General features: G+C 52.0%; 1 protein-coding gene across 11 annotated transcripts in view; it reads left to right on the top strand.

The window, feature by feature from the left end:
* The first annotated feature begins 10,123 nt into the window (after positions 1-10,123).
* LDLRAD4 (low density lipoprotein receptor class A domain containing 4) overlaps positions 10,124-26,535 on the top strand; it is a 383,881-nt gene continuing 367,469 nt past the window's right edge. For 4 of the 11 annotated variants that reach the window (XM_035705274.2, XM_025422272.3, XM_049112818.1 and 1 more), the window contains exon 1: positions 10,124-10,488. The gene's annotated coding sequence lies outside the window, so the exon portion shown is untranslated. Of the gene's footprint in view, positions 10,489-10,562; positions 10,689-11,457; positions 11,567-13,812; positions 13,932-26,535 lie in introns of those variants that run through there. The other 7 variants (XM_049112819.1, XM_025422276.3, XM_049112813.1 and 4 more) reach the window with 4 other exon arrangements.

Below are 26,535 nucleotides of genomic sequence, written 5' to 3'. Positions count from 1 at the left end.
CACGAAGAGTGAAAGTTTAACTTCTTCCTTACTAATTTGTATACCTTTTATTTATTTTTGTTCTGTGATCACTGAGGCGAGGACTTCTAGTACTACGTCGAACAACAGTGGTGAGAGCGAGCATCCCTGTCATCCCCATTGAGGATGATATTCACTGTGGGTTTTTCTATATGGCTTTTATGATTTTGAGGTATGTTCCTTCTATCCCTACACTGCAGAGTTTTTATGAGGAAAGGACACTGTATTTTGTCAAATGCTTTTCCTGCATCTACCTATTGAGAGAACCATAGGCTTCCTATCCTCTCTTTGATTAATGTGGTGTATCACACTGATTGATTTGCAGATGTTGAACCACCTTGCAGCCCAGGAATGAATCCCACTTGGTCATGGTGAATCATCCTTTTAATGTACTGTTGGATCCTATTGGCTAGTAGCTTGGTGAGAAATTCTGCATCCATGTTCATCAGGGATATTGGTCTGTGAATCTCCTTTTTCGTGGGGTCTTTGTCTGGTTTTGGGATCAAGGTAATGCTGGCCTCATACAATGAGTTTGGAAGTTTTCCTTCCATTTCTATTTTTTGAAACAGCTTCAGGAGAATAGGTATATTCATTTCTCTTTACATGTTTGGTAGGAATCTGCTGGGAGGCCATTCAGACTGGACTCGTGTTTTGGGAGATGTTTGATTACTGATTCAATCAGTAATCATTGCTGGTTATGGATCTGTTCAGGTTTCCTGTGTCTTCTTGTTTCAGTTTTTGGTAGCTTATGTTTCTAGGAATGCATCCATTTCTTCCAGATTGCCTCCTTTGTTGGCATATAATTGCTCATAATATTCTCTCTAGAATTGTTTGTATTTCTTCAGTGTTGGTTGTGATCTCTCCTCTTTCATTCGCGATTTTATTTATTCGGGTCCTTTTTTCTTTCAGATAAGCCTGGCTTGGGGTTTATCAATCTTATTAATTGTCTCAAAGAACAAGTTTGGTTGATCTGTTCTACTGGTTTTTGATTTCTATATCATTGATTTCTGCTTTACTCTTTATTATTTCTCTTCCCTGGCTGGGTTAATGGTTTTTTTATTTGCTTTTTTTTTTTTTTTCTTTTGTTTTCTCCAGCTCCTTTAGGTTCAAGATTAGGTTGTGTATTTGAGACTTTTCTTGTTTCTCGAGGAAGGCCTGTATTGCCATACACTTCCCTCTTCCCCACGTTGATGCATCCCAAAGTTCTGAACTGTTGTGATTTCATTTTCATTTGCTTCCATGTATTTTTTAAATTCTTTCATTTCTGGCTGACCCATTCATTCTTCAGCAGCATGCTCTTTAACCTCCATGTATTTGTGATCCTTCCAAAGTTTTTCTTGTAGTTGATTTCAAGTTTTAAAGCACTGTAGTCTGAAAATATGCATGGTATAATCTCAATCTTTTTGTTCCAGTTGAGATCTGTTTTGTGACCCCGTATGTGATCTCTGGAGAATGTGCCATGTTCACTCGAGAAGAGTGTGCATTCTGGGACTTTAGGAGGAGATGCTCTGAATATATCTGTGAAGTCCATCTGGTCCAGTGGGTCAATCAAAGCACCAGTGTCCTTGTTGATCTGTTCAGATGGTGTCCTCATTGCTGAGTGGGGTGTTAAATTCCCCTACTATTATTGTATTGTTATCAATGACTTTCTTTAATTTTGTGATTAACTGGTTTCTGTATTTGCCTGCTACCAAGTTAGTGGCATAAGTATCTATAATTGTTAGATCTGCTTGTTGGATAGACCCTTTTAATATGATAGGGTGTCCTTCTTCATCTCTTATTGCAGTCTTTGGTTTGAGAAGGAGGGCTACTCCAACTTTTTCCTTGATGTCCATCGGCACGATAAATGGTTCTGTGCCACCTCACTTTCAATCTGTCGATGTCTTTGGTTCTAAAATGAGTCTTCTGTAAGCAGCATATTGATGGGTCTTTTTTTTTTAATGCATTATGATACCCTAAGTCCTTTGATTGGAGCATTTAGGCTACTTACATCCAGAGTAATTATTGAAAGATATGAATTTAGTGCCATTGAATTACTTGGAAAGTTTCTGTTCCTGTAGATTTGTCTCTATTCCTTTGTGGTCTTTGTTGCTTTCGGGCTCTCTTTGCTCAAAAGACCCCCTTTAATATTTCTTGTAGGGCTGGGTTAATGTTCACAAGTTCCTTTAGTTTTTGTTTGCTCAGGAAACTCTATCTCTCCCTCTCTTCTGAGTGACAGCCTTGCTGTATAAAGTATTCTTGGCTCCATTTTTTCCCATGTAGCAACTTGAATATATCATGTCAATCCTTTCTGGCTGCCCGGTCTCTGAAGACTGCCAGCCTTATATGTCTAGGTTAAGGGCCTCTTGTCTTGAGCTGCTTTTAGGATTATGTGTATCTTTGACATTTGCAAGTTTCATTATTATATGTTGAGGTGTTGACCTATTTTTATTGATTTTGAGGGAGATTTTCTGTTCTTACTGGACTTGATTGCTTGTTCCCTTCCCCGGATTAGGGGAGGTTCTCACCTATCATTTGTTCAAAGAAACCTTCTGCCCCTTTCTTCCTTTCTTCATCTTCTGGGATTCCTATTATCCATATATTATTTCTCCAAGTCTCCCTTCGTGATCCAGTAGTAGTCTTGTTCTCTTCTTTTCAGCTTCCTTATTGTCCATCATTTTATCTCCTATGTCTCTGTCTTTGGTGCCTGTTTATCCTTGTTTTTATAGCTTCCATTTGGGACTGCATCTTGGTAATAGCATTTTCAATTTTAGCCTGACTAGATTTTAGTTTTTATTTCTACTGTAAGGGATTCTCTAGTGTCTTCTATGATTTTTTTCTAGCCTAGTTAGTATCTTTGTAATTTTCTTTTTAAAATTCCAATTCAGGGATCCCTGGGTGGCGCAGCGGTTTGGCGCCTGCCTTTGGCCCAGGGCGCAATCCTGGAGACCCGGGATCGAATCCCACATCAGGCTCCCGGTGCATGGAGCCTGCTTCTCCCTCTGCCTATGTCTCTGCCTCTCTCTCTCTCTCTCTCTGACTATCATAAATAAATAAAAATTAAAAAAAATAAAAATAAAAAAAATAAAATTCCAATTCAGACATCATATCCATATTGATTAAATCCCTACCAGTGAGTATTACATCCTGTTCTTTCTTTGGGGCGAATTTCTCCATTTTGTCACTTTGTTCAGAAAAGAATAGAAGAAAGAAAGTGTTAAGACAACAATAAGAACAATGGTAATAGAAAAAAAAATCCAAAACAAACAAGAAAGAAAACAGAACAAAGCAGAAAACTAGATCCTGGGCATGTTTTCATCTCTTGTTACAAGAAACTAGATCTGAAAATGGGAAAGAAAGAAAAATTGATATATACGTATGTTAATAAAATAAAATACAATGGAAGGAAACCAAAAATAACATCTATAAAAATAAACAAAGAATAACAAAAGAATTGAAAAGATAAGAAAATAGCTGAAAAAATAATACTGAAACCCTAACAAATACCCCCCTACACACTGTATACACTATTTTCCCTAAGAGCTGAAGCGCTGCGGCCCTCTGTGATGGGTTAACCTGGTGGCAGCCAGTTGTTTGTGCTGGACTTCTGGGGGAGGGCCCTGCTGTGCTGCCTCTCGCATGCCCTTGCCCTTGTGGAAATGGGCCTTGCTTGCCAGGGCGCCAGGCTCAGTGCAAGTGGCTTCAAATTCTGCTTGGGCCTGTCTTGCTCCCCGGAGGCTCTAAGCAGTGGTCGGCGGCCTCCACTCTGTAGCCCCGGAACTGAAAGTTTGCGCCTCCCTCTTGTCAGTGAGTTACTCACAGCAAAGCAATGACTCCCTGGTTTCTATCCAAGCTCTGTGTTTACCTAACCTGTGACCAAGTGTTTTTATCTCAGCTAAGCAACTGAGTTTCAAGAGTCAAATTATATGGACTCCTGGGGCACAGATCTGTGCTGTTCCTCCTGGGGTGGGGGTGGGGGGTTCTCCATGCTTTTGCCTTTTGCTGGGCTCCTGCTTGGAGAGCAGTCCCTCGAGCATGCAGCGGTTTGCAGTTTATGGCAACAGACAGTAGAAAGCTGGCACCTGGATTCAGTGGTTTTAGCTAGCCGCCCCGCTCCTATGCCTGGGAACTGTGCCACTCAGACACCTCCATGCTTCTCATGACCCCCGGGGCCCTGAGACCATACTGTCCCCCCCGGGACTCTGCCCCACTTCACCTCCCGAGCACCGTTAAGCCAGGGACATTGCCCACTATAGCGGAGTTCCCAAAGTTCTGTCCCAAAGTTCTGATTTTATGCTCCGCTGCTTATGATACACGTGGGAGCACCTTGAGCTGGCTTCCTCCTCTATATCCTCCCACATATTGCCTCAGATTCGAGTCTCTACACCTCCTACCTTCCAGAAAGTGGAAGTCTCCCCACTTCCTAAGTTCCGATAGCTTTTCTATATGTAGAATCGCAGCGGTTGTTTTCTCAGATCTCCTGTTGATTGCACAGGAGTTCTGGATGGTTTGATAACTATCTCGCTGTATGCGTGGGACCAGGTGAATGTAGGGCCCCCTATTCCTCTGCCACCTTAACTCCTCCCTGCAGTGTAAAAACTCTTAAGCTGCTGTGTTGTCTTGCATTATAGGAGTGTACCACGATTTATTTATTCTTTATCCACCAATGGACATTGGGTTATTCCCAGTCTTTTTCTTTTTAATATTAACGGATGAATTGGTACTAACATTCTTGTACGCATATTTTGGTGGACATTTGCACAAATTATCTTGTGCTCTCTTGGGAGTGAAATTGCTGGGTATGCAAGTTCTAGTTGTTCCACATCTTTGTGAACATTTCAAATAGCCCATCTTTCTAATTTTTGCCATTCCAGTGGGTGTGCTATCTCATTATAGTTTTAATTTACATTTCCTTAATGACTTGAGTACATTTTCATGTGTTTATTGGTATTTAGTATCTTCTTTGCTAATGTATCTTTTCAAGTATTTGCCCATTTTTTTGGGGGGGACACCTTTCCTTAAGGAAAGCTAGATTGAGGGGGGTTATGTTCTCTCAAACAAGCAAAGACAGGGAGATACACCTGTGTATGATTCTTAATCAGTCAGGGTCAGATCACAAGACTGTAAGTGACACAGAATGAGGATTTATTACAGGCAATAGCAAGAAGCCCATGGAAGCCACTGAATCTGGGTCTGGCAGGCCTGGAAAGTGGGTAGGAAAACTGACCAGGAAGTGGCCAAGAGGAAGGACAGATTGGCACACACAGGGACAAAGAAAGCCCACAAAGCCCACAAAGACAAAGAAATCGTGGCTGTCTTTCGTCCCTTCAAAGTCGGTGACACAGGCAAACCCGTAGAAAAGGCTGACAGCCTTCCCCACAAGGCTATTGCACATTCCCCCTGACCCAGGACAAAGGGGAAGGGGAGACAGCAAATCAGGGACATGTGTGGGCCTCACTGTGCCTTTGGTCTCTGCTTCCCTGCAGGAGACCAGCCACTGCTTACTTCTTCTGACAGCATCCCTAACCTGTATTGTATTTATTTGTTTGTTTGTTTGTTTTTAAGTAGGCTCCACCCTGGGTGTGAGCCAACATAGGGCTTGAACTCATGACCCTGAGATCAAGATCTGAGTTGAGATAAAGGGTTGGATGCTTGATCAACTAAACCACCCGGGGGGATCCACATCCCTAATCTGTATTTAAAAAAAAAGATTAAGGAAGAGAACTTAGGTGATATAAACCAGCTCTAACATTTCATGAAATGGATAGTTTCTTTTTGGAGGACTGCAAAACGGGGCAAAGGTAAGAAACTTTTGTAGGCTAAAGTGTAAAGAAGAAGGAAAGAAACAAGTGGGAAATACCTGACTGGCTTGTTTGAGGTAAGAAGGCCCAGCATTGGCTGTTAGCTGAGGACTGGCTGACTCCATATACTGCATTTCAGGTCAGGGAGACAAAACTTAGACAAGTTTTCCTTTTGCTGACGGGGAACGCAGGGCAGGAGTGCCTCCACCTTGGTCCTAGATATTCCAACCCCTGGAACACCAATAAGAAGGGGATTCTCGGAAGCATGGCTCCAGTACGGCTAAATTATCAGGGTACACAATCACCGGAGAGCCTGTCTCTGCTGGCAAGGAGGAGGACTAAAGGAATCTCGTATTTATGGAACACGTTCTGGGCCAGTTACTGTGCTTGACACCTAAACATGATAATTAACACCCTAATGGGGAGCTGCCTGGACCAGGTGTCAAGAAAGCAATGGAGTAGGGTGGGGCTGCGGCAGCCACTCCACACTCTGATTTTGGTCATGCATCACATGCCCAAAGTCCGGGAGCTGCCATCCATCGGTGAGCCCTGAGATGCTCCGCCCCAGTGTGGGCTACTTGGGGGCCACTGGGCACTGGAAGAGGCCGAAACAGAGGCAGAAGCTGAAGTTGTGAACTGCTGTGGCCTTAACAGACTAAGGACATTTTACTGTATTTTAGTAGTTGTAAATGGTTTGAAAATACATGCGTCATTGGCCAGGAGTTGTTCTATCATTTTTTTTAAGGAATTAATTAATTAATTAATTTAATTTTTTAAAGTAATCTTTATACCCAATGTGGGGCTGGAACTTACAACCCCTGAGATCAAGGGTTGCGTGCTCCCCTGACTGAGACAGCCAGGTGCCCCGTTGTTCCATCATTCTCCCCAACCGACGTATAGACATCATACATAAATCTGTCTGGATGGATGGATAATCTTTGAAATAATCATTTACATTTTTTTCTTGCTATATTTTTCCTTTTCTTGTACCCTACCCCCTGCCCTTCAAGGAGAAAGCACAGATACTGTTTGTTTTCTCCAGGAAGAGTATTGCAGCAAGGCTGAAAGCAGAAGTTGCCTGCAAAATATTTTCCGTTCTGTCTTTTGTGATTTTAAACTCAAGGGGAGCAGACTATATCACCCCAAAATATGTCTCTTTGGCATAAGGATTATTTTAGGCTGATTATTATTATTATTTTAAACAGCAGACATGAGAGAAGCCTTGAAAACCAAGCAGATGTTACCCTTTTGTAAGAAACATTTGCATGTGTAAGAGGAATCTCCATTTGTAAGGGCGCCACCCTCTTTCTACTTGGAAGACAAGGGTGACTCCAAAAACTGTGTCAATGGAGAAGGCAAGGACTCACGTGTGCATCACAACCCTCCCCCTTGATTACTGTGCTTTTCCTGGTCACTGCTCATGACCATCTCCACCTACCAGCATCTTTGGTCTTTAGCTGGAGGTGTTACCTGAGGGCATGGATTGGGCCATTTCAGAGAGTTATTCAGTTTTCTTGGGTCTCTCCCATGTACATGGGGTCAGGTGGGGGGGGTTGGCAAGTTACTAAATTTTTGTTTTTCTCTGGTTGATCTGTCTTTTGATTACAAAAGTGTCTTATTCAAGAATCTAGAAGAGTCGTGGGAAACTTATTTTCCTACCACACAAAACCCACATCCATAGAGGAGTAAAATTTGGGGGTTCTGGAGCAACAAGGACAGCAGCATCCCAAAGATGGTAATAAGTATATAGATGGGGACATGGCCAGCCTCCCAACAGACCCCATGAGGTAGGAATCATTACCTCTGGTTTACAGACCGAACTCTGAGACGGTCCGATGGTGCAGAGTAACATGATGAAACGTGCCCATGACATCATTGAGAAATATGGGACAGATCCTTGTCTCCCGGAGCTGAGCTCATCCATGAACTCTGCTCCTGAGTATTTCTCCAGATTGGGACTCTCACTTCCCCAGAAGAACCTGCAATGCAAGCTTCTCTACCTCATTTCCTTCTCTCCATTTCTTATTTAAATTAAAAAGTACAAAGATTAGTAAGGATCCTTTTGGGTAGCTTAGGTTTCATCTCAATGTTATGCATGAGATCCAAATAACAGAATTATGTTCTTTGGTTCACATGTCTTTTGTGGTCAGTTGGGCCCGCAGACTCTTTTTTTTCAACATTTGTTCATTGTGGTGTCTAAATGTGGTCTCTCTTCTGATGGGATGGGAGGTCCCAAATGTGGGGCAATGATCGGGGTAGAGGCTGGTGACACTGGTGGTAAAAGAATTGACGTGAGGCAGAACCAAGGAGATGGGCATTACTGAGTCCACCTCAAGGGAGCAGTGGGCAGGACAGCAGAGGAGAGGCTGTCTGCAAGGAGGCCGTGGGCAGGAGCGGGGGAAAGGGCAGAGGAGGGGGGAGAGAGACGATCTCAAGCAGGTGACATCCAGCACACAGCCTGTGAGTGGCTGGCTCTCACACCCCTGAGATTGTGACTGACGTGAGCCAAAAATCAAGAGTTGGGTGCTTACCCAACTGAGCTACCCAGGCACCCCACAGGTGGGGGGCCGTCTGTAAAGCGGGAGGATGGAGAGGCATGGCGAAGTATGGACTTCTCCCTTGCTTGGTAACTGTACCTGGCTGTAAGTAGCCTTTGGTTACTCAGGGCTCGTGGATATTTCGAGGCGGGGGTCACCTGATGGACGCGTGTGTGTTCAACCAGGTGGCTGCCAAGGGCCCGTTCTGCATCCCATTGCTCAAGCCCGTTGCCTAAGAACTGCCTCTCCACTCGTGTTTGCCCTTTGTAGTTTAGTCTCCTTAGATGACTGACCGTCTTCGGAATAAGAGTTGACCAGGTAGGCGGGGACGGATTTACACTGAGAAAGAATGTTCCTCATGTCCCACGCCTTGAAACCACTTTCAGTTGATTTGCACCCAACTTAGTGATATTTTATCTTGTTATTTACTTGTCTATCCTGATACCAGGCTCCATTCATTCCCCAAATTTCTCTTGAGTCCTCAGTGTGAGGGTGAGGGTCAGGCATAGTTCTGTGGGTTGGGAATACACATTCTGCCCCGCTCTGAGCGAAACAGTCTCGGTCTTCTACGCCGCAGACTGGATTCCCCCCCCCCGCCCCCGGAGGGTATGTGATAGGTTGCTAAGGGGCAGGGAAAAGCTCATGTAGGATTGTATTGAATTTTACAGAGAATGAACATAGATCTAAATGCCTCCAAGTCTCCCATTGCCCGATGTGTGTGTACGTGTGTGTAGGGGTATGAGAGGGAACAGACAAAACGGAAAACAAATACAGGGAGGACCAAGTGGAGAACTCAGGGGTAGGTTTCTCCCATGGCTATTTTCTAGAAATAGAGACGTGTAGTTTCTAGTTATAAATTAAAGAAGACGAGAAAAGTCAATGCAAGATTAAGATTCATCATAAATGATAAAAGTGAGGCTTTAAAAACTCAGCTCTCGATTTAAAAAGGTTAAGTTAGGGCGCCTGGGCGGCTCAGTCAGTTAAGTGGCCGCCTTCAGCTCAGGTCATGATCCCAGGGTCCTGGGATGGGGCCCACATCTTGTGCTCAGTGGGGAGCCTGCTCCTCCTCCCCCTCCCTCTGCCCCTCCCCCTGCTGGTGCAGGCGCATGCTCTCTCTCTCTCTCTCTCTGAAATAAAGAAATAAAATCTTAAAAAAATAAAAGGGTTAAATTAAACACAAGGAAATCATGCACAGTTGAAGTAGAAAAATAAATTGTTTTGTGGTATTAGAAAAAAACATTTTCTTCTTCATTGTCCATGGATAGTTTGTCAATTAGAAAGAAAAAGTCAAGGATGCCCAGGTGGCTCAGTGGTTGAGGGTCTGCCTTCGGTCCAGGGCGTGACCCCAGGGTCCCGGGATCGAGTCTCACAATGGGGCTCCCCGCAGGGAGCCTGCTTCTCCCTCTGCCTGTGTTTCTGATGAATAAATAAATACAACTTTTTTTTTTTTTTAAAAAGGAAAAAGTCCTATTTCTTTCTACCCGAAGAGGGCAAGATCACAGTTTCTCCAACCCCATAGCATGGGAGCTGCCGTTAGTGTGGTGTGCATTCATGTCCATGAAATCTAAACTAGTAAGTCCGGGTTTGTCAGGTTCTGATAAACCGTATTCAACACTTAGCTCACTACTCATTTAATAAAAGTTTACCGTAGCAGCAGGTTTAAAGGTGTCCTCGGGCTAAAGGTCACCTGCGGGCCTGGGACCTGGGCCTCCCTGGAGGTGCCCCCTCGCTGGGGCCCAGCCTTACTGACCTGGGAGTGGAAGCTGCTGTAGGTAGGTGGCAGCACGCGTACGCTTTACACTAGCCAGGAATTTAAGCCCCATGTCTGCGGTGTGGGGACAAGCGACTGAATCTTTATGGCCTCCACCCTGTCCTCTGCAGAACGGGATCGCGGCGGCTGCAGCTCCTGTGCATGGGGTCCACCCGGTGGGCCGCTGTGGCATCAGCGAGGGCTGGTCGTGCTCCGGAGCCGTCACCGGGATGGGGCGGCCCCAGCTCTTTAGGGGAAGCTGCCATAAGCCTCCATCTCGCTCCCTGAAATGTCACTGACACATCATTCATAGATTTCAAGCGATTCTCTTCTCTGACACGACGCGAAGTTGAAAATTAATGCGATTAGCTGTGCGTCTCCCAGGTCCTGCCTGAAGCCCCAGGTTAGTATCCCGGGAGCTTGCGGGGGGGGCGGGGGGGTCAGCTTGGGCAGAGCGGAATGTTCTAATTTCGGGGACTGTAATAAAATTGGGTGAAGCAGCCCCGGGCTCCTGGGTGCGCCCCGGGAGGCCGAGCCCCTTCCGCGCAGCGGGACGCGGGCCCCGAGGAGGGAGGGTCGTCGGGTCGTCGGGTCCCAGCCCAGGTGCGCGCCCATCCCCCCCGCAGGCGGAGGGTCCCTAACCCCGCGGCCCCGCGCTGCGCCCCCTGCGCCAGGCCGTGCGCCTCCCTGTGGGTCGGGGGTCCCGCTGCGCCTGCGCCCCGACTGCGGGGTCGGGGCCGGGGTTGGGGTCGGGGTCCTGCGGGGGGCGGGGCCGGGGTTGGGGGCGGGGGCGGGGGCGGGCCTCGGTCAGGGCTGGGGTCGGGGTCGCCCCACGCAGCCTGGCTGCCCGCCGGGTCTCCGCCGCGGAGGGGGTCGGGGTCGGGGCCGGAGCCGGGTTAGGGTCGGGGTCCGGGCGGGGGTCGGGGTTGGGGTCCTGGGGGGTCGGGGCGGGGGTCCCTCCGGGTCCGGGTCGGGGCCGGGTCTCCGCCGCGCAGGGGGCCGGGGCGGGAGGCGGACGCCGTCCTGGAGGCAGGACCCCGGGGCAGGCGGCTCCCCCCTCCCTTCCCCTCTCCCCCCTCCGTCCTCCCGCCCAGAGGCTGCGGGGCGCCCGGGGATCCCGCGCAGGGAGGGCCCCGGCGGGGGCGGGCGCGGGGGCGGGGAGCCGGGGTCAGGCCGCCTCTTAAAGGGCCCGCCCCCCGCCTCCCCTCCCTCCTCCCTCCCCCCCGCCTCCCCTCCCCCCTCCCTCCCCCCTCCCCCTCTCTCCCCCTCCGCCGGGGCCGCAGGTGAGCGCAGGGGCGGCCCGGGCGGTCTCGGCCGCGGGCACGGGCTGGGGGTCCTCGGGCCGACGAGCCGCCCAGCCCCGCGCCTCCCCCGCGGCCGGCGGCGTCCCGGGGCGTCCTGCGGCGGCTGCGCTCGGGGCCGGGGGACCGCACCGCCCTGCCCGCCGCGGGGGCCGCGAGGACCCGGCCCGGGGAGAGCAGGTCAGCGCCGGGGGGTGGGGGGGGGCGGGTGCCGGGGGAGCGCGGGGGGCAGGTGGGGGGGCCGTGCTCGGCTGGGGGCGCTGCGGGGGCCCGGGGCGCTGCGGGCGTGCGGGGGGCAGGTCGGGGGGCCGGGGCCCGTGCACGACCCGAGGGGTTTGCGGGGGTCCGGGCGCCGCGGCGTGCAGACTGTAGGTCCGGGGCCGTGCACGACCCGGCGCGGGGGGGAGGGCTGTGGGGGCGGACAGCGCGGGGCCGTGCACGGCGCGGGCGGTGCAGGGTCGCGGGGCCCACCCCGTGTCCGGGGCCCGAGCTCCGGGCGCGGCGGCTGCAGGAGGCGGCGGGAGCGCAGCGGGTCCCCGCGGTCCGGGGTCGGGGTCGGGGCGTGGGGGCGCGGCCCCGACTGCAGGCGGCTTCGGGGCCTAAAACTTTGTTGGGGAAGGAAGGAAGCAGGAAGCGGGGGCGGGGGGGGTGGGCGTCCGCTGGCTCCATCCTTAAATGTTTTCCCCAAAGAGTCCTTTAATGAGCCAGAACTGGGTAATTTCGATTTGCTCCTTTTCTGCGTCCCGTGAACACCTTCCCTTTCCTTGCGACTCCTCTGCCGTCAGCGGCCCGCCCCGCCCGGCCCGGGGTCCCTGCGCTACCTGGTCACCGACCTGAAGGTTCAGGGCGATCCACTATGTGCCGGGTGGCGCTCACCACGCCCCACTATGTGCTGGGCCTGAGCTGCGCGCTGGGAGGGGCCGCAGGTGCCCACGCCCAGGGCCGCTGGAGCAGGTGCCTGCAGGGCTGGGGGGAGGTCGTGGCCTTCTGGGCCCCCGGGGCTGGCACCCGGCTTGGCGCCTTCCTTCATGGCTGGGACTAGGAAACTTTTCTTTAAAAAGGCCCTTTCCTTGGGATGCCCGGGGGGCTCAGCAGTTGAGCACCTGCCTTTGGCTCAGGACATGATCCTGAAGTCCCAGGATCGAGTCCCACGTCGGGCTCCCTGTATGGAGACTGCTTCTCCCTCTGCCTGTGTCTCTGCCTCTGTCTCGGCCTCTATCTCTGTGTCTCTCATGAATAAATAAATAAAATATTTAAAAAAAAACGGCCCTTTCCACTTGTTTGGCCAACAAAGACAGTTTTGGATTTTGTGTCTCCCCTGGAGCTTCTGGACGGAGCCGTGAGTTAACAGGGAAGGTTCCGAGAGTCTGCTCTGAGAAGCAGTCGTTGCGTCAAGCTGTGTTCTGCATGTTGTGTATGGCTATTTAGTCCTTTGTAATATTTTTTTAAAGATTTATTTATTTACGATAGACATAGGGAGGCAGAGACACAGGCAGAGGGAGAAGCAGGCTCCACTCAGGGAGCCTGACATGGGACTCAATCCCTGGTCTCCAGGATCACACCCTGGGCCAAAGGCAGGCACTAAACCACTGAGCCCCCCGGGGATCCCCGTCCTTTGTAATATTTATGTAGACTTTACTGTCTTTCATATATGTCTTCATACTCTGCACAGTCCTTTTGCAACATATTCTTTGCGTTCAGGAGAGGATCATAAGGTCAAACTTCACTCATTACACAGACGAGTGAGTAGATCTGAGTGTGTCCCATCCCGTGCACATTTACTGAATTGTAGTATTTGGTTTCCTACCACCCCTTGAATGCCGGGTGGTTGCCCTTGCAAAGCGGTGCCTTTTAAAACTCGGGTAAATCCCTCATGATGTTTGAAAGCTTAGTTCTCTTAAGAGAGTCTCTTTGCTATCGGCATTGAACACACTGTTAGGAATTAGGGCCAAGACCGCCAATGCCAGAAAGGGTTTGCTGTAATGGAGTTGTAGCTACCTTCCTCCCTTGTTTTAAAAGACCCTTTTAAGTTCTTTAAAAGACCCTTTTAAGTTCTTCTCTTGCCCTTGGAAGGGTTTGCAGTCATTGGCCATGGTTCTAGTTCATGTAGGTTTCTATTTACTATGGAGAAGACTTTTCCCACAGGGTTTTAGGGCTGCCTCTCGAACCCTCTTGGGGGCTCGGTTTGCATGACCACAGTCCTGCAGAGGAATCCAGCCGGTGCCACCTGCTTATTAAGGGATTTTGTGCCAATTTGTTGGCACATAATTTGAGAATCAAAGCCTCCCCTTGCCCCCCGCCCCCACCATGGTATACACGTATATAGACAACTATTTCCCCCTAAGTGCTGACCGTGTTCTAAGAATAGCTTTCTTGCCTGGCGCTGAGAGCGAGGACCCGTCTGCAGAGGTGTTTACAGTTTGGGACTGTGCTGCAGTCTTGGTTGACTGAACGGCGAGGCAGGGAAGCCTTGCTGCTCCTGGGACGCTCTCTGTTCATCTGGGCGGCAGGAGGGGCGACCCCAGCGGGACAAGGGGGTGCAGCGGTGAGAAGGACTTGCTCTAAGACGGTAGTTTCTGTCCCGATGTCCAGTGCGGACCCGTAAGCCCGGTCTGGATCCCTTTGCTCTCACCCAGCCATCGGCCGCCCGGCCCCCCAGCCGCGGTCTAGGCTGGACGGGATTGCTCTGCGCGTCCTGTGGAAGCCCAAACGCTCTCAGGGCTGGGGCGGGGACACGTGCTGTTGTGACACTTACTAGTCACATATTTCTGGTGGTTCCTGCCCTGTTTCTCTTCATGTTTAGTCATCTAGGCTTAGGGGGTTTCCACGATGTGTCTGTAGGGTTAGGAGAAAAGGACGAAAACTCAAGGAGCAACAGCTACAAAGAGATTATTCCCTATTTCCCTATTAACCTGGAAAGTTTTTAGAAATGTTAAACACGCTTGATGTAGACACGTTACTATTAACTGTAAACAGTAGCAAGATTGCCATGTAGCCCCAGCTTGCCCTTTTCTCCCTTCTCCCTCCTCCTCCCTTCCTCCCTCTAGTCCTCCTGTCCTGTCTGTCCATCAGTTTGTCTGTCCTTCCTCCCTCCCTCCCTCCTTCTCTCTCTTCCTGTCTCGGAAAACACTCTGGAAGCCATTATTTTCTGGTGTCAAAGTGACTTTCTGCCTGCATGGGATTAGTCAGTCTAGAATTACATCTTGACCTATATTATGGGCGCGCGTGGAACGTGAATCTTTTAAGATAGGAACGTAAAGTTTCTGCCTACTATTTGAGAATTTAGGCCACGACACTCGCCGCTTTTTTATTTTTATTTTATTTATTTATTTATTTTTTCCGCCGCCTTTTTAGAGCAGTTTTGCGCGTTACTTGTTTCACCATTAGGCAACGAAAGCAAACCACCCCGAGCACCTGTACTATTAATCGCTACAGAAATATTGCATTCGCATTCCCAGTTTCTCTTGTTTTTTCCTCTATCATAGAAGGAGTTGAAAGTAGTGTTTGTGTTGTCTCCTATCCATGTGATTTAAGTACGGATTGTTTTTCTTTGAATTTCCACTGAAAATGGCAACTTTGGCCTTTTAAACTGTTTTTGCGAGGACTTTTCTTTCCACCAGGCTTGTTTTCCAGATAGGTCTTGGAAATCACGAAGAACACAGCTATGATTTCTCTCTTGATTGGCAGCTGAGAGCTTTCCCGAACAAAAATAAGGCTATGCTGTGCCAAATGGTTGACTTTTCTAGAATAAAAACTCTAAAGGGTATGCAAAAAGTCCTCTGGTTAATATATTGGCATTCCCAGAACCCACTAAAACTCCGGCAGCCTGCCAGACACCACTTAATGAGGATGCAGAATGTCTGGCTCAAATCCCCATGAGCAGAAGGGGGTGGGGAGCTGATGTCCACACCCTTTATTAATTTTTAATGACTGTACTTTTGTTTTGCGGGTTTTGCTCTGTACCCTCTCACGACTGACCCCCACCACACCACCCCTTCCCCATCCGCTTATTTAACTCATTTACTTGGCACTGGAAAAATGTTGAGAACCTTTCAAGGTTAAGAATCCTGCCAAGGGATCATTTCTGTTTGCATAGGTTCCTCTGTTGCTGCTTTTCTTTCTTTCTTTTTCTCTGCCCTCTTACCCTCCCCCCGCAACCCTTTTATAGAAGAGGAAGAGGGAAAAGGAACAGAAAAAGAGATGACAACTCTTTTTTTTTTATGATGCTTTATTGTCTGCTGGAAGAGAACCGTTTACGAAACTTTAAGTTTGTCAGACAGTTTATATGACAGTGCAAGTCGGTGCTTGCCAAGCTCCAGACAGATTGCTAATGTTACATGACAGGGATAAATAAATTACCGCTGTCTGCAACACGCTCGCTCCGCAAGCGCACTCTGCAGCCGGCGTCCAGGCGCTGCGCCCCGGGAGCTGCCGGCCCTGCAGCTGGGAGGAGGCCTCCGCCTATCGCCTGCGGTTCTGTGCCTTAGTTCGGAAATGAGAAGGGTGTGTCTCTTGCTTTTATTTTTGGCAGCGCTGCAGGGCAGCAGAATGCACGGAGCAGCTGCGGCCTTCCTCTGCCGGGCCTCCTCCCCCGGGCCCCCCCACAGTCCTCGCTGTGCGCCGGGGGGCACGGCACCTAGTCTTCCGCCCCTGACCTGCTGCGGACAAAGCAGAACTTGGCTCTCAGCTGCCCCAGCCTGAGTTTTCTCAAAGCCAAGTTCCAAGCTGTTTACGGTTGCGTTCTTCGTGCGCAGGTGCAGGCACGGAGAACAAATTGTCTGAGATAAGTGTGTGCGTGCTGCGCCGGGAGGGGGCTGGGTGGCACTCCTTGGGCACAGTGTGCTTTCATCTCCGGCAGTCTGGGTCGTCAGCTGGCACGGTGACAGGTGTAATGAACTTAATGGTCTCGCTCTGGTTGTTAGCGGACACGCTGCTCGTATTACAAAGCCGCCTCCTAAGCTGGGCCCCTGCCAAATGACTTGGTCTTCTCTTTGCAGACGGGACTCGGGGCTGGACTCCTCCAGGGACATTAGGGTCAGGAATCGGGTGGGTGTGAGCGACATCTGCGTGTCCTCACCCTGAATGGACCCAGGACATCTCTGCAGAGTAGAGCCATTGCATGCACTTTGCAAAAAGGGTCCCTCCCGTCCGCCCCGCAGAGAGGTGCCGGCCAGGACCCGCGGTGTCGGTGTGCGGCCTCCTTGCCCCTGGGTCTGCAGGGTGGCAGGCTCCTGGCTGTGGCCGGCCGGTTCCGTGCACAGCCACCATTCTCAGAAATGGGCCGGGCCTCGGGCTGGCGGGGACAGAGCCGGGCATTGCTCCCACTGTCTCTGCCTGGGCTGGGGAGGGCACTTCCATGGTACAGTCTCCTGGCTTCCCGAAGGCCAGAGCAGAGAGTCTCGGCAGGAGGCCAGGCTGCTTCTGGAAGGGCTCCTGGGCCTCCACGAGGGCACTCGGTCAGAGACGAGGGGCCGCGCTTCCAAACGCTTGCAGAGCTCTGACTGCGTGCCAGGTGTTCTCAGGGTGGCCCGTATAGGAACTAATTCCGTCCTCAGTGCAGCGCTGTGACATCTGCCACCAGCCCTGGCCTGCAGGAAGGCCCCGCAGCCTGCCAATCACCTGGGGGCCTACTTCTGTGAGAAATAGCTGGCGTCCGACGCAGCCCCGGCCTTCTTGCGCTTGGGGTCTGGGCTTGGACCCCGGGCTGCCCCAGGTGGGGCCGAGCTGGCCTTGGTTCAGCAGGGACCACTCACCAGCGAGGCGGGTGGCACCGCTTCTGTCCCGGGGCAGGTCCCAGTGGCTGCTCCGACAGCAGGCACCTCTCGTCCCTCCCTGCCTTGACCTGTGGCTCTGGCCGTGCCTCCCTCACCGCCCGTCCCCACTCCTGTTTCTAGCCTCTGCTCTGCGGGCCTGTTGTGTTGGCGACAAGAGCCTTCGTTTTGAGAACTGGACCACTGGGGGCTGTGTTCTGTCCACGTCGAACCTTGAGTCCCGTGGAAGACAGAGGAAACGGGGAAGTGGCAGCCGTGCTGTTGGCTGAGGTCTGCTCCGTTCCGCAGAAACCGCAAACCTCTTCCGGCGGTCCGGTGTGGGCGCCTGCCCTTGGAGCCATAGGGCCTGCGGGGGCGCACTGAGGCGCTGGAAGACAAGGCCCTCCCTCTGCGGTTGGGGGGGGGGTGCTGCAACGGGCCTGCGCCGTGGGTTCTTCAGCAGAAGGATCCAGCTCATCCCAGGGCACGTTGTCCTACCAGGTTCATTTCCCTTTGCTTCTTGCATTTGGGGTGGAAAATGGAAAACTAGTATCTTTAAGACTCTCTGTTTTGATCCACGAGGACCTAGATTAAGCAACCACACATGCCAACGTGTACCTCTTGTGAAGTATTGGCCGTTTTGGACGAACCTAGGTGTGTAGTAGGATCACAGCGCCTCAGGAAGCCCTCGGGAGATGCGGCTCCCTGGATCCTGGCAGGATGGGGCTTCGGCTCTTTGCAGAGCCGGGCAGCTGGGCAGGAACAGGAGCCCATTGGCGGCCCTGAGCGCAGCCAGGGGACCAGGGTGGCCGGGGTGCCTGCGTGCGGGGGCCTCTGATCCCCGCGGCCTCCCGGATGGGGGCGGGCGAAGTCCTCCTCGGGGTGGTGCAGGCTCTGTAAGGGCCTGTGTTCGCGCACCGGCAGCTGTGGTGCACCTGCGCCATCGCCCCCGTGGGGCCGGCCCTGCCACCGTGAGCTCGGACGTGGACGTGGGCCGGGGCCGCGGCCGCTGGTCCAGCATGCCCGCTCTGCAGAGCCCGGCTTTATTTCACACTGTCCTTTAGGCCCGGCTGCAGTGACTGTCACACACCTATTCTCTGGAGTCCCCCCTTTTCCTGGTTACCTTCTTACTGAAGACAATTAGGGAAATGAAACAAAGAAGGAAAAAGAAACAAAGAAGGAAATAAAAATGACTAAAATCGTCTTTGATTCCAATACCTTTAGAAGATCTCCATTAATAGTTTAGTAGATTCTAGGCTCTTTTACTAATATAGAATATGAACAGAACTTGGTTTTATTTTTATTTTTATTTTATTTTTAATTTTTATTTTTATTTTATTTTTTATTATTTTTATTTATTTTTATTTTATTTTTTAATTTTAATTTTAATTTTAATTTTTATTTTATTTTTTATTTTTTATTTTTAATTTATTTTTATTTTATTTTTATTATTTTTTATTTTTTATTTTTATTTTTATTTTATTTTTTATTATTTTTATTTTTAATTTATTTTATTTTATTTTATTTTTTATTTTTATTTATTTTTATTTTTATTTTATTTTTTATTATTTTTAGTTTTTAATATTTATTTTTATTTTATTTTTAAAGTATTTTTAATTTTATTTATTTTTATTTTTATTTTATTTTTTTATTATTTTATTTATTTATTTATTCATTTGTTTAATGCGCAGAACTTGTATTTATGCTTATAGACTTCGCATTTTATCCTGAAGATTATTTCATGTAATTTCGATATTCTCTGAAAACTCCACTGCCGATGACTATGACACTCTGCTCTATGGTTATATTATTATCCTTAAAAAATCTGTTTGGGACATTGAGGCCCTTACCAGTTTTCTGTAGTATAAATGGTGCTGCGTGGAACATTTTGATTACATCCTTTGGACAGAGTCCTAGATGGGAAGACCACGGGCCTAAGACCTTCTAGAGGGTCCTGCAAGAGGATCCCCAGCTTGCTTTTCAGAAAGGATGGGGCGTCGGGCACTACAGAGATAGGGGTGGCTGCACCCTTGCCGATGCTAAGTATTGTCATGAGAAAAATCTTTGCAAATTAAATTTTCCTTTCCATCCTTTTAAGAATCTAGGTCCGTATCACCTGGCTCATAGGTGAAGAGGGTTTGCTGTTTGCTTCAGTTTTGTTATGGGCAAACACAGTGATGCTGGTGGACGATCTCATCAGGGAGGAATAGGACCTCTGTGTGACTTTGGATTTCAGATAAATGGTACGGAGGTAGGTGAAGGACACTAAACAATCTAACATATTTGAAAATAAAAGTAGAAGCCGTTCTGGCCCGGGACTGCACCTGCCGTCCCCCCGCTGTCCTCGCCCGGCCCTGGAGGTGACCTGGACCCACGGGGAGCGAGGGCCAGGAGGGAGAGGGCTCAGTCGCCAGCGGCGGGGAGACCCTGGGGCGCCTTGTTCGGTCACTTCCCCCGTTTTGAAGGACAGCTTCCTGCGATCACACTCTTCCCTGGCTTACCCCCCAGGGAATGCCTACGTAAAATTCATTCCCTTACGTTCGACCTGATGGCTGGTGCACAAGGCTTGATGTCGGTTCCCCCGCGGGGGTTCTTGCTCCTTCCTTCCACGGACTGGGGGCTCCTGCTTCCAGCTGAGGCCTGGCCCCTTTGGAGGCTGCCGAGGGCGGGCGCTCACTGACTTGTGTACTTTGACCCCCCGCGTCCGGCTCGCTCCGCCGGCCGGATGGTGAGAGGCCAGATGTGTTTTAGGAGGCACAGGGGAACGCTTCGTGCTGCAGGTGGAGGTGACATGCGCAGTGGGATGGCTTGAAAGATCGTTTCCCTGCTACTCTGGGCGTTAAGCCCCTTACGGAATTTAGCCTCCGTCCTGTTGGCAGTTAAACGTGAGACTCCAAATCCTCGCTTCTAAACTAGAGGTAGGTGCTGGGATTCAAATTTTTTTTTTCATCTGAAGAATAATGTAAAAATAATATTGTACACGCGCCGTCATTGCTACGTGACCATGGAGCACATTTAATCCAGAAAAATCACATTTGTTTTCTGATAAATACAGTTGGATGTTAAACGGAGCCGGAGCTATTTAACGGACCCCTTGGTGCATCGCCGGGCGGTGTGGGTGCGGGCTCCTGTGGTCATAACGTGGTGCACGGTCACATCTTAGACATCGGGCACTGTGTGTGCTCAGGGGACTGCCTTCCGCTGGGGCAGGTGCGGCCTGGCCAGCCCGGGATGCGATGTCAGCCGGGGGGGCTGCCTCTCGGGGGGCTGTCCTCCCCCTCCCCAGCGTATCTCCCGTGCTTGGGTCTGGCTGAGGCCTTGGGCGGCCGTGTGACCTTGGGCAGGCCTGTCGGCCCTCGTCCCCGACTGCCTGCCCTGCTTGCCCCCATCTAGGGTCTGAAGCGGCGGGAATGGGGTGATGCACGTGCGTAGCAGGCAGGGGAGCTCGGTGAGCTCTGGGCCCAGAACCTGCAGCTGTCCCTGAGGCACCGGGCTCTGGAGACGCCGGCTGGCCTAGTGCGCCCTAGCTCCTGCCCTCAGGGCCCCCGGGTGCCTGGACATCCAAGGCCAGCGGGCCCCGTGCTCGGGAGCAGCCGGGAGCAGAGCAGGTGGCTTCGGCCTGCACCTGCACGACGCCTGGGCCGGCGAGAGAACGCGGCTCATGGTGCCCGAGGGGTTGGGGGACTGGGGGCCCGGGAGCCAGGGGACCTGGGGGGCCGTGGTCGCCACTTAGCTGCTGTCGCTGGTGCGAGGCCTTCCCCGAGCTGCAGGCCGGGATCGATGCTCGGGTTTAGGCGGTGACACGTTCTGAGAGGACTGCTTTGCTGGCCGCAGAAGTCATGGTCAGGAGGCTGAGGCCGTTTATTCACACACCGAGTGGGGGCCCAGTTTTAGGGGCGCAGGCCTCTAGGGGATGTGCAGTTAGCGAGCCAGGGCCAGGGGCCACAGGGGTCGGTGAAGACGGCTCTTCCCCTGCCCCCAGAGACGTGAGCGCCAGTCACCTGTGGGTGGTAGCAGAGAGGCAGCCTGCCGGTGGAGAGCCAGGGGTCGGGGCGGGGGGAGCCAGGAGCCAGGGGGCCGGGGGGTTGGGGGGGTGCAGCTCCAGCCTCGTTCTCTCCTGGGTTCAAGGAGGCTTTGCTGGAGAGCCTGGGAGGCCCAGGAAGGGTTCTGGTAGGTTCTGCAGATCTGCAGTGTCCACCTGTTGGTGGCGGTGGAGCTGTGTCCCTCACACTGTCTTGCACGCTGTGGGCTGTGCCGTGGGTCCCACTGTGGGGTTAGCCCTGGGCCCTGCCTTGGAGGCCGCGGGCCACTGCTGAGCACAGGCGCTCCTCCCACGCTGTGGAAGCCGCCTGGCCGTGACCCTTGGTCTGTGTCCCCGGGCGCTGCGGGTGGCCACACGGTGCGTCTGTCCCACTCCCTGAGGCACCCGACACAGGGCACCCACGCAGGCCCAGAGCCCCAGCGCCTCTTGCTTGGGACGCCCCATCCCGGGCCTGTTGGCCCATGTGCTGCTGCTGTGTCGTTGACAGACCTGGGGGAGGCTGGGCCCCGGCCTCCCGGCCTCTGTGCGAGGCCCGCCCAGTGAGGCCGCCGGGTTTCCCTTGCCAGTGAGCGCAGCGCCGCCCGAGCTTGGAGCCGCCTGCCTGTGTGCGGAGCTGGCAGGCAGGACCCCTGTGCCTGTCTTGACGTTGGGTGTGCGGCTGACCCTTGAACAGCAAGGGCTGGACCTCATGGGTCCCCTTATGCACGTCTGTCCTTCTGTGTGTTTTTCTAAATTCCGTAAAGTACTATGAATTCAATATATTTTCTCCTCCTTGTGATTTTCTTTTTTAAAAAATAATTTAAGCGATCCCTGGACCCAGTGTGGGGCTCAGACTCATGACCCCAAGATCAAGAGCCGCCCGCCCTCCCTGATGAGCCCTCCTCCTGCTCCTGCGATTCTGCTTGTGACACTTTCTTTCCTCTTACCTTCATGTAGTACGTGTAACGTCTAGAAGTGTCGCTTAGCAGTTGACGTTGTCGGTTCTGGCCAACAGGAGGCTGTTAGCAGTTGCGTTTTGGGGAGTCCACGCGTCTGCATCGCCCACAGCCGTAGAGGATCTCAGCCCCCAGCTCGGAAGTGCAGACTCTGCCTAATGGCCTGCCCGGCGTCTCCAGCGCCCGCGGTGGGCGTCCGAGCCCACGTCTGAGGATGATGCCCGGGTCCGCACCACGCCCCGCCGTCCCTCTGGTTTCCACCCCCTGCCACTGGGCCACCTCGGTGGCGGCCCTCCCGTCTGCCCAGGGACCCGGGTCCTCCGTGACTCGGTTTCTCAGAGCTTGCCTCCATCCGTCAGCAGCTCCTGTGTCTTCCGTCTCCTAAATCTGCCCCAAATCTGCTCCCTTGGCACCGGCGTGGCTGCTGGCAGGTCAGGGCATCCCCTTCTGCCTCAGGCCAGAGTTTCTGGACTGGCCAAGCCCTGTACCCCAGGAATTGAGCAGCTTCTCTGCTGGGTCTCCTGGCAGCCCTGCCTCTTGGCTCCTCCCCAGGGGCCTTCGTGGTCACTCTGCGGAAACCCCCCATTCGGTGCTCAGTCTGGTGACCCTCCCCAGGCCGCTGCCCCGGACCTTGGCCCTGCCCAGACCCGGCCCCGGCTGCTCCCCCTGTCCATTCACGAGCTGGTCGTTAACCCCTACACTGGAAAGCAGGTGTGGGAGGGCAGGCACGCTGCATTGCCTCCCGTTCCCAGGTGCCCAGCAGCACCCAGGGGGTGCGGTGTGTGACGGGTGAGCCCGGGCAGGTGCAGGCCAGCAGGGGACACGATGCCCCTGGGGTGAGCGGCCAACTCCCGCCTTGGTGGGGCCGCTTGGGGCTGCCGGGCTCTTACCCAGGTAAGGCCTGAGTGCAAGCCGACGGTCCTGCGGAAGGGCTGACGGGCAGCAGCACCAGGGAAAGGGGTGCGGTCACCCCTCCCACCTTTGGCTCCTTGGGATTTTCTCCTCATCTGCATTAAAGCTCTGGTTTGCTCCTTTAATCCCAAAGTAAACTACCTGCGAGGAGCCAGGAGAAGCAGCCGTTTTCCAGGTGGACTCTTGCCTTCGCTCTCTCCTCCTCCATTTAGCTTGCTAGCTAGCTACATCATGGATGAATTAGATACTATTTAATAGATATACATTTCATAGATATGTTTATCTAAATATATATTAAATATATTTAATAGCTATGTTTCGAGAAAATTGATAAAGCTGCAAGAGATCATCAGACTTCTTGATTTTACTAAATCATCACAGGTACATCCTTTCTCTCCAGACCGCGTGTCTCTATTAGAAGCCTGATTGCGCTCAGCTGTTTTTTTTATTTTTATTTTTTTAATTTTTAAAGATTTTATTTATTCCTGAAAAATAGAGAGGCAGAGACGTAGGCAGAGAGAGAGAGAAGCAGGCTTTCCCCAGGGAGCCTGATGCCAGATTCAGTCCCAGGACCCCAGGCGCTCAGCTGTTTTCTTCTGTTCTTGGGATCAGGAAAAGTTCAAAATGGAGAAAATCGTGATCTGTGAATCTCTCTCCATCTTTTTGCAGAAGACTGAGCGTTCGACGGTTACCTGGAAGTCTGACTTACCTCCCAGTTGTCCGACTGTGTTTTTATTCTGGGATTAGTACGTCTTCTTTAGTTTTATTTTCTTGGCTTGGATTTAAAATCCACAAGGGTGTGAGAATTAAGTACCTAGCCAGAACGGGGCAAAAATCCCAAACAAGACCAATTCCAGATTGTGGCAAGTAGGACAGCGGTTTGTTTCCACAAAAGGTCTCGGCCCGCGTGATGGAGCCACACGTGCTAGCCCTGCGTGCGATGGGAAGGGCAGCTGCCGACGGGCCAGGCTCCGTCCCTCCCGTCCAGGCCACGCAGCTGCAGTCCTGCCCGAGCGGCCCCTGTGCACGTCGGGCCTCGACCGCCTATGCTCTGCTCTTTGCCCCCACCGGGGATCTGATTGAAAGAACACAGGCACAGGGACCTCCATCTAGAAAACAGACCGGAAGGCATCGCACCCAGACGTTAAAAATAGATGCCTTCCAGCGCAGTGTGAAGGGCGACTTAAAAAAAAAAATTCCATCTTTTCACCTTTTCTGCATTTTCTCCAACGATCATTTTCATAACAAGAAATTTCCCCGTGAACTTGATTTCCTCGGGGTGTGGAATAAGAAGTCAGGTTCTGAAAAATTGCGGAAAACAATCCGATGTGTGTCTTTTTAAGCATTTTGGAGGCGTGGGGTGGAGTTGCTATGGGGATGGTGAGGTTTGCTCTCTACGGAGAGTGGATCCATCTGGCACCACACGCTCCCTGAGCCAAGCCGGGCCGTCCTACGCGCCGCAGAGTTTCTCATTAGATGTGGAAACAATTATACAGAGAATCATGATTCCGTCTTTTTTCCCCCCAGATCACCATTTAGCTTCCGTCTCAGGGCAGTACACAATGGGGACCTGCCCCCACGCCCACTGCCCTCCGTGCCCGTTGGCCCCTCCGAGATGGGCGCCCCGGTCGCAGCCTGAGCGGGCAGCGGGGTGCACAGCGTCGTCCCTTTATCGTGGCTGGAACTAATTCCCTTTTGCAGAAGTGCTGGCATCTCTTTGAGGGGCATTGCTTTCATTTCGGCTCGCCCCGAAACCACAGCCCCCTGCCCTCCTGCACGTGCGGAGAGCCTGAGGTCCCCCCTCAGCTAGCGAGGGACGGGCTGCAGTGGTCTGCTCCGGGGGCATGCTGGGGACACCGAGCACACAAATACAGTTCCGTGCCACATTGCATGGAGAGTGAAGCAAAGCGATTAAGCAAAGCTGTGGGCTTCTCTGTCCGTGGGTCCTCAGTTCCCGCCGGAGGACTCATGGGGGTGATGTCGTGGTGGAGACGTCTGCTTGCGGATGGCTGGCAGCTGCCTGGCTGGAACCGACGACATTCTCGGACCCTTGCTGGGGGCCCTGAACTAGGCATCTGGGACCCTGCGATGTTGCTCTCCGTCTGCGTTGGGGCGTGTCTAGCTCTGGCTCGTCCACCTGGAAAATGGGGGCGGCGGTGCGAAGAGGGTCAGGTGTGTCTGCTTTTCAAAAGGTGTGTTGCCTCCACATCCTGCCCCGGAAAGAGTCCCCGTGTGCCCCGTTGTCCTGCCCGCTTCCTCTGAGCATCTGGCAGGACACGGTCTACGATGTCGTGGATGGCCTGTCAGTACCTTCAGCGTGTAGCCTAAGTGCTTGTGATGATGGACTTGTAGACGACCGCCAGCTGTTTCATTCTTGCCTCGGAGACAAAGGGGATGATTCCACTCAGCCCCAGGACCAAGTGGAACTAGGGTGGTTCCACTTAATGGAAAAAAGCAGTTGGAAGTCATTCAGGAAACACGGATTCCTGTTCCCAGCTCTTTCTCCAGGCAGCATTGTCCCCCGAGTCGCTCAGGGTCTAGTCCTTCAGCAGATGGGATTGCTTGACTGCCCTGGGCCAGGCACCATGGACACCCGAGACGCCCGGCCTCGCTTCCCCCGCCGAGAACCCCTTCATGTCAGCATTGCTGTCTAGCACGTCCTGTGCATCATTGCATTTTGTCCATTTAATTCATCTGTGAGGTGGGATACTCTTGCGATCACACACGCTGTTAAGATCTCATCTGCAAATGAGCACCCGGTGTGCAGCCTGGTGGCTCTCTAGGCCCTTCTGGCTTGCAAGCTCAAGGCCCCCACTTCCTCGGAGCCCTGGCTCTTGGGCTGACTGTGTAGGACGTGGCCAGCAGTGAGGAGCTGACTCATCTCACACCCCAGGAACTGCAGGGACCCAGAGACACACTAACAGCCCACAGTAGATCTGCCCCTCTGGGGTCCTAGGGGTATCCCACCACTTTGCCATCCCAGCACCCAAACAGGTCTAGGATTTCTCTTTGTTCCTTTCCAGGATAGGAACTGGGGACAGAGTTTTAAGGACTGGCCATGATTAATGGTAAACTGAGGTAGACTCACCCGGTCCTTGCTCCGAAGACACGCCGCTGTCTGGCTGGTGCCCTTCGGGTGTCAGCCCCCATTGGAGCTCCTTTGCTCACCTGGAAGGATATTGAAATTTGAAATTCCCTGTTGTTGTGCAATTGTTTATTGTTTCTAACGGTCCTTAAAGCCCTTTTGGATGGAACCAAAGCCTTCTTTACTTGGGTGGCTAATTTCCGTAGCAAAGGAAGGCCTCTGCACCTTACTTTGTACGTTGAGCTTCTGTAATCAGCTGGGTTATTTCAAGAGCTGCTGGTGAGTTAGGAGAAGTGGGGGAGCGAGAGAGACGTGCCAGTTAGGGAATCTCACTCACACCAAACCAAGAGGCAGTGTAGTGCGGGTGGGGGCCGTGGGCTGCGGGTCCCACTGCCTGAGGCCCAGGCCTGGCTGAGCTACCTGCT

The sequence above is a fragment of the Canis lupus genome, chromosome 1, assembly GCF_003254725.2.
Source record: "Canis lupus dingo isolate Sandy chromosome 1, ASM325472v2, whole genome shotgun sequence".
NCBI lineage: Eukaryota > Metazoa > Chordata > Mammalia > Carnivora > Canidae > Canis > Canis lupus.
This window is presented reverse-complemented; position numbering and strand designations above follow the sequence as displayed.